The sequence below is a fragment of the Oreochromis aureus genome, linkage group 11, assembly GCF_013358895.1.
Source record: "Oreochromis aureus strain Israel breed Guangdong linkage group 11, ZZ_aureus, whole genome shotgun sequence".
In the NCBI taxonomy this organism is placed as follows: Eukaryota; Metazoa; Chordata; class Actinopteri; order Cichliformes; family Cichlidae; genus Oreochromis; species Oreochromis aureus.
In genome coordinates, this window is record NC_052952.1 from 26,019,104 (window position 1) to 26,032,387 (window position 13,284).

Below are 13,284 nucleotides of genomic sequence, written 5' to 3' on the forward strand. Positions count from 1 at the left end.
GCGCACGCTGCCAGTAATATCGAGAAACACTCGGAAACCATGCAATGAAATATTGTGGGTTAGTGTGACCTCTATGCACCCTGCTTTGTCTGTTACATTTGCTACAGCCAGCATGTTGAGTCACCAGCTAAATAAGGCTCATTGCCATGCCTTCTGGAAGTAAGTTTTTAAGGACAGTCTGTCAAATTAAAGAACACAGTTATAAATCAGAAAAAACAAGCTCCATCCAAAAGTTTAATATCGTCTTATATAATATATTAAGGGGACAAGGATGTTCCCACGATATCAGTCAAATCACAGAGTAACACGCTTACAATATATAAACAGTAGCATTTTTCAGGTGAATCTTCGTTACTTCATTTATCTACACCGTGACAGACCCTAAAAAAAGAAGCCAGGTGTGTGGTGGCTTTGTCTTTTTCTCATCACTCACAGTGGAACAATGTGCGAATTGTCATCCGGAGCTGGCAACGCGCTGAAACGTTTTGCGCGGCCAAGAGACAGAAACAGAATGAAGATCAATACGTTTTTTTGTCAGAAGGCAAATCGTTTTTGACATTTGGCAGAGTGCCGTGCAGGACAATTACTCAAAATGGCACTGGTCCACATTAACATACCATTACAACAGCCTGAGTACAGAGAGTGAGCGCATCTTCCAGCTGTAAATGATGGGCGAAAGTGGAATAATATTACAAACAGGGATAGCCCATGTGTTACACAGTAACAGCGGGTGAATTGCCTTAATAAACCAGTTGTCTCTTTCTATGACATATCTACAAATCATCAACATCCCACACTGATTTTGTAATTCATAATTCCTGGCGAGCACTGTGGGTAGTCCCTGAAACGCTAAATCATTTAAAATAAAGTTATCAGACTCCAACATGAAGATGTATAGCAGCAGTTTATTGCACAATAACCTTGAGTGAACGCTGTTGACCTTCTGCATATTTAATGTGCTTTTTGAATTAAAGCCAAAGAAACACGATGCATACACTCAAGATGTGTGGAATAATGTTTACTGCTGAACATAATATGGAGATATTGGGCAGGCCTGTGTACCTGTGATTGACTACAGTGTTGTGAGGAGCCATGACTCCTGACATCACACTTTATGGACTTTGGTGATGTATTAGAAACTGCATAAATCCTCAGGCTCTCTTTCTTCTACTCTAACCTGAAATTTTTTGGTTAAAGGGCATTTTTCCCTCTTATTTCTTTATCTATTTCTTTATTTTTTATCTTGGCAGCAGCTCAATTGAAGACCTGAAATAGACTTGACAGCCTTTTATTTTTAAAAATGTCAAAGTGCTGACAAATTTACCCTGAAATGTGCTACAGTCTTACTATTGCTTTTTATAGAATCTATCATAGCTTCCAGTGCAGGATCAGTTTAGTTGCATGTTTTTTTTTTATGTTTCATAAGAGTAGAGACATACAGGAAATTGAGAATTTACCCGAATGAAAAATAGGGGAAGAAAAAAATCGAAAGGCTCACCTCTCTATAGGATCTTTTGAAACTGAATTTGTATGCATGACAGCTATGTGTGTATTCATGTAATTTGTTTACCTTTCAGACAAATATCTGAAAGGTAAAGAAAAGAAAATATATCTCGCCATATTTACATTGTGTAATTTTATTTATCATAGTAGCTGGAGTGTATGCAGCCTGCGTGTATTATTGTAAACATACCGCATTGTTCTCGGGGACAGAATGTTGGGTATTGTATAGAACGATTTATTTAGGAATGAGCACTTTTTTAGAGCTGATGTGCAGCAGACCTATTTTCCCTGTTTTTTCCCCTTTTTTTTCAATTTGATACTTGGTTCGGAAGTCTGTGCAGGCACTCTGTGTCACAGCCACTCCGCTAAAACCAACAGAGGGCTCTCTTATAGTCAGTGCAGGGTAGCTAATGTTGCTCCTCAACACTGGTTACCAACATAAGCGAACCAGTGAAATTCATCGAGGTGGGCGGTGGTATTTGAGCATGATACTCTCTGTCTGTGCTGTGTCTGCTCTTGGTTAGGTGGCCTGCAGTTCTCCAAGTACACCATCTGGGTAATGGTGGGCATCCAAGGTAGAGTTGTTGCCATTGATTTTAGTGCTTTTACAGTGCATTGCTCTAAGTTGAGGCCAGATGGTCGCTCCGTCTCATTCAGCAGCTTCTATTTGTTGGAGGGAATAAAAGACTACTCCTCCTGTATTTGTCCTCTTACATGCTGTGCTCCTCTTTAGTCTCCCTCTGCTTGCTTTTCATAATTCTTTTTCTCTTTCTGACGTGTTTTGCAATCTCTCATCTCATCTAGGGACCATTTCAGTTGATGATGCAATGTTTTTATAATAAAGACAAAAGTGCTCAAGGATGCGAGTGCAGTATTTTTTTCCGCCTCTCTCCAAAGATAGTGTGCGTCCTTAGATAATTTGTATGTTTGCCAACATGGAAAAAGACGGTACACAAATGATTTTATTGAATATGGTAGCAGCTTTTTAAGCCTTATTCTGTAGCCCGAGTGCGCGGCATTCTGTCTGCAATTTACTAATGCTCTACACACACTGCTTTCTTCTCAAGACAGGGATCGCCAGATTTGAAAATGTGTTCAGATGAAAATATATTCATAGCGTTCTTGAATTATAATATATCTACCAGTGAAGCATACAGTAATGACAGATTAATATACGTTGTCTCTTTCATCTGCGGATTGATGAAACTAATTTATCATTTGTTGTCTCTTTTTTTCTCTCACTGAGGTTATTCACTGCCTGACAGGGATTTATTGAATAATCAATTACTTTATCTACCTAATACTTAAAGCACTTAATCAGTGTCAGTTAATCAATCTCTTTCATGATTTCGTGTTGATTTCATTTCCTCAGCTCCACAACACCTGGTCACATGCATTTTTCACTTAGGTTTCCTAAAATGCTTTGGGCAGGCAAGTCTCCAAATTTAATTATTGTCTGGGAAACAGCCCTGACATTAAAGCTCCGCAGCACTTGAAGCTGTATGCAATGTGACCACTCCGAAACTTGAGTGGGATAAATCGGGTTTGTGGTCACCACTTTTGGTTGAATTCTCCAAACACAGAGCCACTTCAATTTCTTGTCGTTATCCCTGCACCAGCAGCAGAGAGAGACTGAGAAGTTTTCATGTGATTAACTCTTCTAGCGAGCTATAGAGTGTGCAGTCTCCTCTAGCACGCTCCCTGAGATCCTTTTCGCTTGGGGTCTGTGTAAATGTCTCATCTGAAATGACTCAGACATATTTCAAGAGACCGCAGAAAACTGTAATGGCACTTTGCAATTCTACTTTTAACAAAGTCAAATCCAAAAGAAGGGCTTGTATCGAGAATTACCCAAAGGAGGGTCGCAGTGAATTAAAAAGTGTTTGGTAATGAAAAAGAACAATAAGGAGATATTGCATCAAAATATGTATCAAATTAAGATGGCCATCAGTTGCTGAGTGGGAATGAATATTTCATTTTCATCTAAATTTAATCTCTCCCTAGACGCAGAGAGAGGGAGAGGAAGCAGGGAATAAGTAGCCTGCTGGCGGAGACTTGGGGCTGGGAGTTGTTGTGGTGAATATGAACAAAGGCTTGTAGAGGTCACAGAAGAATTGGATACAGAGAGTAGCTTCTTTGATGTGTAATTCCATTATCTGTTAGTGAAAGCAGAGATTGAAATGGGAGGAATACGACGGTTGTTTTACCTGCGCTAACACACACCCCTTCATCCGCTTGTATAAACATGGACGGATAAACGGACTGCAAAAGAAATAGCAGAGGCCTATTTTCAGTCTCTTCCACTCTCGGGCATCTGTATCTTAGCTTACACACACGTGCGCAAACGCACGGACACACACCATATAAACCCATATTCTATCCACAACATTTTCTAAAACATATGTCTGGTCTCACTGGGGCTCTTGTACACAATCCAATTCCATTCTCTCTGTCAGCACACTCGTGGCTCATCATTAGCTTCAATCTCGCTGATGAGAAACGGCAGATGTTCGTTTTGTTGAGCAGAGGACCCGTTTCTGAATGTGCTGTCTTCTCTTCGCGTCTGTGATCCTGTTTCACCGCTTTAGAAAGAAACATGCTTCCACAAACAAACATGTGCTCCAAGCGTGCCACAATCTCTCTCTTCTGACATGCAGAGCACGTTTTTAAGAGAAGTCATTGATGGCAGTAATCACGTACTAAACATACAGCACGAATTCAAGTCAGAGAATATTTGATAAATTGTATGTGCGTGTGATTTTATGTCAAAGACAAGGTGCAACGAATGCATAATGCTACGAAATGTGTTCACAGTGTGTATTCTGATCACATTACCAAGAGTGAACTGCAAAGGAAGTGCAGGTACTTAGCCCTATGTTCAGTCACACACAGTAATGATCATCCAATAATCCAAGCCACTAGGGGCTAATAGAGTGGATCTACCAAACAGTAAGATAATCCTGTGACACAGCAGGGCCCTATCTAGCCCCAGCTAGCTTAGCCTAGCTGCTGCTCACACACCAGATGGTGTTTTCATATCATACTACAAAGTGGGTGCTCCACAGTGAAAAGTCTGCTGCAAGCATATGCTTCTGCCTATTGAAATAAATAAGCCGGCGAGTTCCTTATGGCTATAAATTTCCTCATTTTTATTCAAAATGTGTCGCAAACACTTAAATGTTATATGTGTGTTTGATGTTAACTTGCGGGAAAAAAAAGCTCTGGTTGTCATTTGTAATCTTTTATGGATAAAACAGGGGTCAGTGCACCCGAATTACCAAAAAGCTAACAAAAAGGGAAAAAAAGATTCTTATTTATCACTGGATTATTTCTGGATTAAAATATTAGAATTATGTACTGTAAAATGTAAATTATACTTGAGGAAAAAAAGCAAAAGGAAGAAAAAGGTGTGCCGCTCGCCTACAGTTTAAGGGTATAACAAGCAAACGGTGACCTTGTATTCTTACACTGAATTATAAAGATTATTTGAAGACCGTATAAATATTCCTGTTAGTGTATAATATCAGGATACTTCTCAGAATAATTTCCCATTAGGGAATAAATGACATCTCTTATAAATTTTACATTCTCAGGTTTGTTGTAGTTGAATGGTAGCTTTTCTCGATATGTAGCACCTAAGAATAGTCGGGAACCTCTGATTTCAGTGTCTTACCTAGCTTACTGCTGAACTCTACTATTCACACCAGCTTGGCAGTTGTGTTGGCAGGTGCGTTGCGTAACTGTTACGCTGAAACTTACACCTATCCAACCACTTTATTGCTGAAAGCAGCAACTTAATTAACCCTGTCGGCATGCACTTCACATTGGCCGCGGCTACATGGATTTAATGGTACTTCTTACTACACACTCGAGCTGATCATTTCCCGCAACGCTGCACCTACGTAGCACAGGGGTTACACTGAGGCGTAGTGATACGAGAGCATCATTACAAGCCATGTTTCTGCTGCTCTCATCAGCTAACGCAGGGATCTTGAACTGGTACTTTGAAGCACTCACCTTCAGGGGCAGCCCTGTTCTTTTTTTCCCCCCCCTGTTAATTCGGGTGATAAACCTTTTTAAAAAGTCATCACTGAACTGGGTGTAGAGGTGTCAATCAAAGAGAATAACTTGACTGATTTTTTTTTCTTCAATTTGCCTGATTTCGCCTGTGGGCTCCTCGGGGACTCAATGTCACTGTAGCACGATGTGTGCTTTTTGGACTTGACAGTGTTTTGAAATTCATGGCATGTCAATGTTGGCTATTTCCTTGTGAATGTTTCTGTACCAAGGCAATGAATTAAATTTCATGCTCTAGCCATTTGTCTTTATTATGTGCCCTTGTCCTTTCCATTTGACTCTTCAATCTCAGCCCTCCTCGGGGCTCTGCTGGAAAAAGTCGAATAACAACATCAAAACTGTTTGAGAAGAGAGCTTGATCACAGGGCATTTCACTTTCAGGGTCATGCTGGTAATAAAACATAGTTAATTAGAATGATCTTGTTGGAGGTAATTCGGTGATTATTTTTTTTATATTTCAGCACGGGGAGCAATTTGTCTTCACTGTTCCAGACAGACTGTATATGTTTGCAAACCACGCACACGCCATAGGCACACAAAATACTGCAGGAGAAAAAAAAAGGCGGAGGAAAGGGAAAAAGAATGAGGGTGGCTACATAGATGAAGCTAGGGGACTCTTATTTAGCTGGTTAATTAGCTTGAACCTTTTGATCCCAATTTTAAAACTCGCCACATTGCAATGCTGGCTTCTTTTGTGTGCTGCCCCAAGCCAGATAAAACACAGCTTTATTCCTGTGCCTTTTTAACACCAAGGCTTTCACCAGAGCAGTATTAGCTTTGCTTTCCCTTCCTCCAAGAGCGTCGTCCTTATCTGTTCCCAGACACTCTGTGTAAAACCTGGTCACCTCTGACACCTCAGTTACATACAGTTATGCACACGTATTGCAATAACAAGACCTTTTCTTCCCGCTGCTTTAAAGCAATCAGAATTTGACAGTGGAGGTATCAGCCACATTGCACAGGTTTAAATCCTATTTGACTTGGGCTAAGGACAATGAATGGAGGGTGACACTGTTTCATTCTGCCCTTTTAATCAAGCTCTCATTGTTATAGGTGCACTGCAAATGTCAGGTCTTGGTTGTGTGATTCCCTCAAATTGCTGTTCCATGACTGTAGGGAGACGTGAGTGCATGAGCACATGTTTAGGAGGGGGAGAGAGTGAGAGAAAAAGAGGAAGTGTGAGTGTGTGCATGACAAGGGGATGTATAAGGGGAGCTGGCATAGAGTCCCTGGAGCGTAGGGGTAGAGCAGGAGTTACTAATCAACTGTGAGAGAGCAGGCTAGAGAAGACTCACCCTCTATTTCCCCCCAGAGAGAAAGTGAAGGAACAGATAAGACAAACCTCTTCAGGCCAAAAACACTACAAATGAATGGCTATCACCAAAAATATCTTCCGGGGGGGGGGGGGCAGAAATCCTTTCCTTCACACCCTGCCTCACACATCTGTTTTCGCCCCCTTCCTTTTCATCCCAGCAATAACAAATGGGGGGACTACCACTACAACTGCATAAGACTCAGGGGTTACCTCGCTAGCCCCTCTACTCATCCCTCCACTGATGGATAGCCAGGAGGTTGGAAGCCAATGTCAATTTAGTTAACACAGCCAATACCCAGAAGATTCCACACAGCACTTGCACTGTGTGCAGACGAGACAATCTGGGATAGTCTGTCCTCCGTCTCAGCAAGTGTTTTACCGGCTGCTGATCTACTGTCCAGGTCGCCCCCGGAGAACAGTGTGGTTAACCGCAAAAATGTTCCCCTGTGACTCATCTGAAGACAGCTTCTCTGCATGTGACCAACCTCAGATATATGGAACGAGACAGAGATTATCATTGACAGGAAAGAGAATGAGAGACTGTGGGTGTTTTGAGACTGGCAGTACGTTTTAGGAAAGCTATTAGTGATGCTTGTATGAATTGCAGCTTTTAATGTAAAGCCAAAAAAACCCTAGCAACTATCTGTCCCTGAGGGTTTTTTTTTACCCTTTCAGATGAGGTTTGAGAAGTACAGATGGCTGTCATAGTAACCACTTAGTTGGCGATCTAGATTGATTAGTGTAGATTATAGCTTGTGATTAAGCAGCAGGTTTTTTGTTCAAATCAATTCTCTATCACAGAGAGTTAATGAAGAATTAGGCTTCTGATTGTTCCTAAATCATGTTTTTCAGTTTCAAGTGCTTCTGTTTCTAGCCTCAAACATTGTTTTCCTCTCGTCAGTGTTCAGTCCTTAGTGTTGCTGTTGCACTGTCATTGCATCCGCAGTCAGTGTTATTTATATCAGGTTAAAAAGTAGAAGTTTGTTGATGTTTTTTGATGTTGATGTTGCAGCATCTTCTAACTACAGGACATTGCACTTTTTGCTTTAAGAAATTTCATCTGCTTTTGCCCCCTTAACCTTTCCTGCTTAGTGGTTACAGTGCTTAAGAAAATGCTGCTTAATATCCCATCCGAATCCTCAATGTCAGAGTTATGTTTTGACTCGTATAGAGAAATAAAACAGAATTAGTTCAGTGAAAGATTTCTAATTTCTGAATAAAATCAGACGAACTGCCAGCTATGTTCCTAATTGCTTTTCACCAAGACTGAATATAATACCATGGAATTTGCCTGCTCCAAAATAATCTGCAATCAGGAAGCATTATCTGGTTTGATGAAAAGGATCAATTGAAGTAATGCTGCAATAATCATATGCAAATTTAATGAGGCATCTGCAGTGTATTAGTCTGATTATTTTCACTGCTAAAGCAAACAATGCATGTCCTTCTTGCCTGCCATTTTAGTCAGAAATGGCGTAAAAACATTAGCACTGAATAAGATTAGCAGTTTTTAAAGCACAGTTACAATTTCTATTTACTATGTAAAATGTCGCATTTGCCTCTATGCGTTTGCTAAAAATGGTATCAGTCCTTAATTAAATGTTGCATGTAATTTTAGGCCATGGCATCTACATGTAAATTGAAGAAGAAAAAAATAACAATTTACTTTAATAACACGTCTAGGGTTACAAATCTAAGCTTACAAATTTAAAAGGTAACACTGTTTAGAAATGTCAATGTTACAAATGTCTTGCAAAGTCTATTCTAATATCACAAACTGTAGGGAAGTGGGAACGATGATGGTCAATAAAAACAGCTTTTATGTCTCTTTCCTTCCTTTTCTTTTAATTCCTGACAAATACGAATATAAATAATTTTTGTTTAAACAGCCAAACTGCGATTGCAGACATTTGCCTCTCCCATTTACACCAATATGTTTTTTCAGCTATATTGTTGCTAATAATTTTCAGAAGATTGACCACATTAAAAAAATAATTGGCTTCATGCTGGCATCAGAGATTTAATGTTCAGTTAATATCCTGCTCAGCCTCCGTCTGCACTGTTCACATATGGAGCGCATTGGCTGACAGAGTGGCAATTCTTTTAAATGGGGTCAGGTCCATTTAAGTTAAATAAATCGATTTAAAACGTACAAGTTCCTTCTTTTCAGATGTGCATATTCCGACATATATGAAAATTTGAGATTAGATGGAAAATTATGTGTTATTTTCTATCGGGACCTGCTGCAGGACAATCCACAGGTTTATGTTATCTACTAGTCTGTAACATAGCTTGAGCTCAGATAGATCAGATCACGTTCCTCATCAATATTCTGACTAAGCACAGTCAGAGACGACAGGATGAATGTGTATGTGCGCCGATGATTTTTTTGAGTGTTGCCTATTAGTGAAGGGAAGCCTCTCCAGCCACTGTTCATCTTGAAACAGGACAGGAGGAGCTATTACCTCCAATTATGTGGTGTGGTGAATTTTACAAGTGCGAGTCCCATCTAGCTGTACAACAGGGCTCCAGTTTTTTGTTTTAATTATACATATCATAGTTAAAGGGACCCCAGTCTTCCCCCTTTCTGGTCCTTCTTTTCCCCATCTTCTCATCCTTATAAAAAGATTAAAATTACCACTGAAATCTTGTTCTTTTTCAGGTGGGTAAAAGAAAGCTTTTATATAAGTCGCATTCATCGCTCCACTTCTTTTTTTCACCAGACAAAAATGCGACCCCTCTAACATATGGTCATTGTGGTAATTCCTTGCCAGAGTAAAATGAGAACTCCCTTCTCTCACCTTTTTGACCCGTACACCTTCTGTCTCCTTAGCACACTGTATTACAAGACTTGCATTTCAATTTGCAAGCCCAATCATCAGGATCTTATAAGCCTGCTGGTTGGAAAGCAATTGAGCCTCATTCAATCTGCTCCCTTCCTGTTTCCAATCCATTTATGATTATTTAAAGATATTAAATGGCTTGAAAAAAATCTCTTGCAGAACCAAAAGTTTCTTGCTCTTTTGTTTCTTTTGTCTTTTTTCTAACAGTTGATTGCACCCTCCAGCCACCTTTGCTTCCATCCAGTACTTCCCTGGTCATCTGTGCACCTTGATTTGAGAGTCGAAGGTTTTGGGTGGGGGTGGAACTAACATGGAAATAAGCTGGTGATTGCCTTCCTTCCAACGTGGTGATGGAGGGCTTGAGTGATCGTGCCCCTTAGGCCCCTCCTTGGTGGCTGATTAGCTGTGGAGCCCTGGAGATCCAGAGTGACACACTGGCTCATCAGACTCTACTCAGCTTGTCAGGGACCACCTTGATTACATGGTGCTTCATAATTGTTCCTCATTCGGCTTTAGTGTCCAGTGTGGTGCAAGCTCATCATCGTATGAGAGAATGCACCATACGAAGCTTGACTTTTCTTATTGTTTGTCAAAAAAGAAAAAGTTCGAAAAAATTCCATCCAGCCAGGACATATGTGTTGCTAACATACGACAATGTTGTAATGCTCTTTAGGGCTTTGACTGCATTGTCTCAGTGTCCTGATCTATCAGTTACAAAAGACAATCAATGGAAAATGAAAAGTTCATCCAGATGCCGCCTAAAATAATGCATTGTTACTCTAATTGATGCAAGGTTGCACTGAACTGCAACCGCAGAAGAGGTTTATGTGAAGGAGTGCTTCCTCCAGATACTGGTCCCTTTCTGCCAACACCAGCGATGGTAAATGGGCCTGGTGTAATGTCTTTTTTAGTAAGGCAATTGAAAAAGAAGAGAGTCATCATGGCATTTATAATCACTGAGTTGGTAGACATGATTGAAAGTTAAAGCAGTCAGAACTGAGAACTCGAAGGACTCTGACCTGGGTTATTGATTCATATGGCTTATGTGGGTGAACTGCCCGAGGTGTGGAACTCATCAAATCATAGACTGTATTAATTATTTTTATGTTCTGGCATTAGCCTCAGGTGACACTTGAATTCCTTAAAGTTGAGAGTTATGCCCACGCAACAGCAATCAAGCTGTAATTCCTTGGCCAAGTCTAGTATGAAGCATGTGCAGGGCAGAGTTCACAATCCTGATGGCCTGAGGAAAAGAGCTCTTTCTTTGTATTAGACTTGTGGCAAGAGAAGCGTTTGCTTGAGCGTAGAAGCAGATAGTCTGTCGCTGTGGTTTATAATCCTACTAGTTGGGGTTCTGTAGAGTGAAGAGTGTAGATGCAATGGTACACTCCACTTGGCTGAACAAACTACTTTCTCCATGATCTTAGGCAGAGCAGTTTGATTGATTTTGCTGGCATTCAGTAAGAAGTTGTTGACCTTGCATCACAGTGTCACGTCCCCCATCTCTTCCAGTCCTACCTAGAATTGTTGGTAATCCTGCCAATCAAAACTGTGTTAACTTGAGAATGGATTCTGAGCTGATCCTGCCCACACATTTATCAGTGTACAAATATTGCAGCAAAAGAGCAAGTAGATAACTTTGGGGGCCACCTGTTTTAACTCATTTGGAGGTGCAATGTATTTTCTGACTAGTATCAGAAAAGGGTATTTTAACCCAAACCATGATCTTTTCCCAATCAAATACTTTCTGTACTCAACTCTAAGTACTTGTGCCTAAGTGAGATAAAAAAATAATGTAAAAGATAAATTAAATGTTAAGGCAGGAAGTCCAGTCTACTGGTGTAAAGGGGGGTGTTTTTGTGCTACAAGTACTGCCATCTCACCCTCCTTGTAAAAGACGTTTTCATAATTTTAAAGTGGAAGTTATGTTGTTTGATTAAAAAAACACGATATGGTTCAGAAAAAAATAGCATGGTAATACTCAAAAGATCATTTGTTTAGAGGACTTATGGTTAACCCCAGGCCCATTAATGGGCTGTTGCATGCTTTGGTGATTGCTGAACCGAAAGATTAGACTTTACATATTTGTCTTAAGCTAAACATCAGACAGCTCTGTTACTGTGGTTATGCTTTCAGCTCCCTTGGACCCTTGCTCTGCCTCTGGGGACAGACACAGCAGGACTGCTGTGTTCCCACATTGCGAGTTTTGATTCAACAGATAGCTGGCATGACCTCCAGTCACTCAGCCCACTCAACCAAGATACATGAAATGACATATCCGTTGTTTTGGCTCCTGGAAGCTATTGTCCATGTTCAAGTCACAAATGGCAAATATGGAGTACGACTTGAAATGTGATAGACGGCTTCCGTGTTTTGTAGAATAACTTGCTGACTATTTTTGATGTGTGCAATGGCATTTAAGACCATGCCACTTTATATCTTATTTCTGTGACCACATGCTTGTTCATGTCGAAACTCTTCCTTTACTCCCCAGTTGGCTTTTTACAGCTGTCAATCTTTGGAAAAAATCACTTGCTAACATTTGCCAGTGTCCTTTCCTTGTTTTATTTCCTGTCATCATTTTTCCTATGGCAAAGGTAATTGCAGAGTCGTGCCTTACCTCTGCAGTTGCTTTTTCTTGCTCTTCTGGCTTTCTGTGAGCTTTTATCTTTGATGGTACATTTGCTTCATTCATCTATTATAATTTAGGTGATTTAACCGTCTGTACATTTACTAGATGTGGAGTATAATACATCCTTTACTTACAGTGCCGCAGCTCCAAAATATAAAAAAAGGCCACGGTATCAGGGTGATAGACTTCACAGTGCTTGAAGAGGTTTGTATTGAAAAGTAAAACCACCATGACACTCAGTGCAACCATTTACATAAGAAGCACGGCTGCAGCAGATGACTGACTCCTAACATGATTGATTTGTTCAGTCAAAAAATAAAAACGAGTCAAGGTGTTTGCCATCCACTAAAGACCTTAGACAGAATATCTGCTTCATCAGGTGTCCCTGAAGAACTCTGTAACAATGGTATAAATGATATGTGGGCTTATATCACTTTTTAAATGGATGTCTGTGTTTACATATTTCTGAGTGGTCACAGGAAAGATAATAAAGATACAATAAGTGATAGCATGACATTTTCTTTCCCAAACTGACTATGAAATTATTTGGATCACGTCAGTGATGCGTAGGAATCATTTTAACTGCTTTTTTCTGCATTTTGTTGTCCTTTTCATTTGATCTCTGCTCAGTTATTTTTACATAGGAGCACTTCACAACGTAACTCTTCTCAGGGATTGGTATATTGTATGATAAAGACAGAAACCTTTTGTGAAAAAACATTTGAACATTGTCAGTGCTATTTATTTAGCAGAGCAAGTGACCAAGCTAAGTGTTTCTCACCGATTTTGATGGAAAAAAAAATATTTTTTTTAATCTGAAACATTTTAATGCTTGTTATAGAAATGCACTATTGCTGTATATGGTCTTCATTCTGGATTGTTCTGAGGGCATATTAAGGAGTAACCTGCTCATG

At 40.1% G+C, this 13,284-nt stretch overlaps 1 protein-coding gene across 1 annotated transcript in view; it reads left to right on the plus strand.

Moving 5' to 3' along the window:
* LOC116320921 (glutamate receptor ionotropic, kainate 3) overlaps positions 1 to 13,284 on the plus strand; it is a 96,195-nt gene that overhangs the window by 1,002 nt on the left and 81,909 nt on the right. The window lies entirely within an intron of this gene.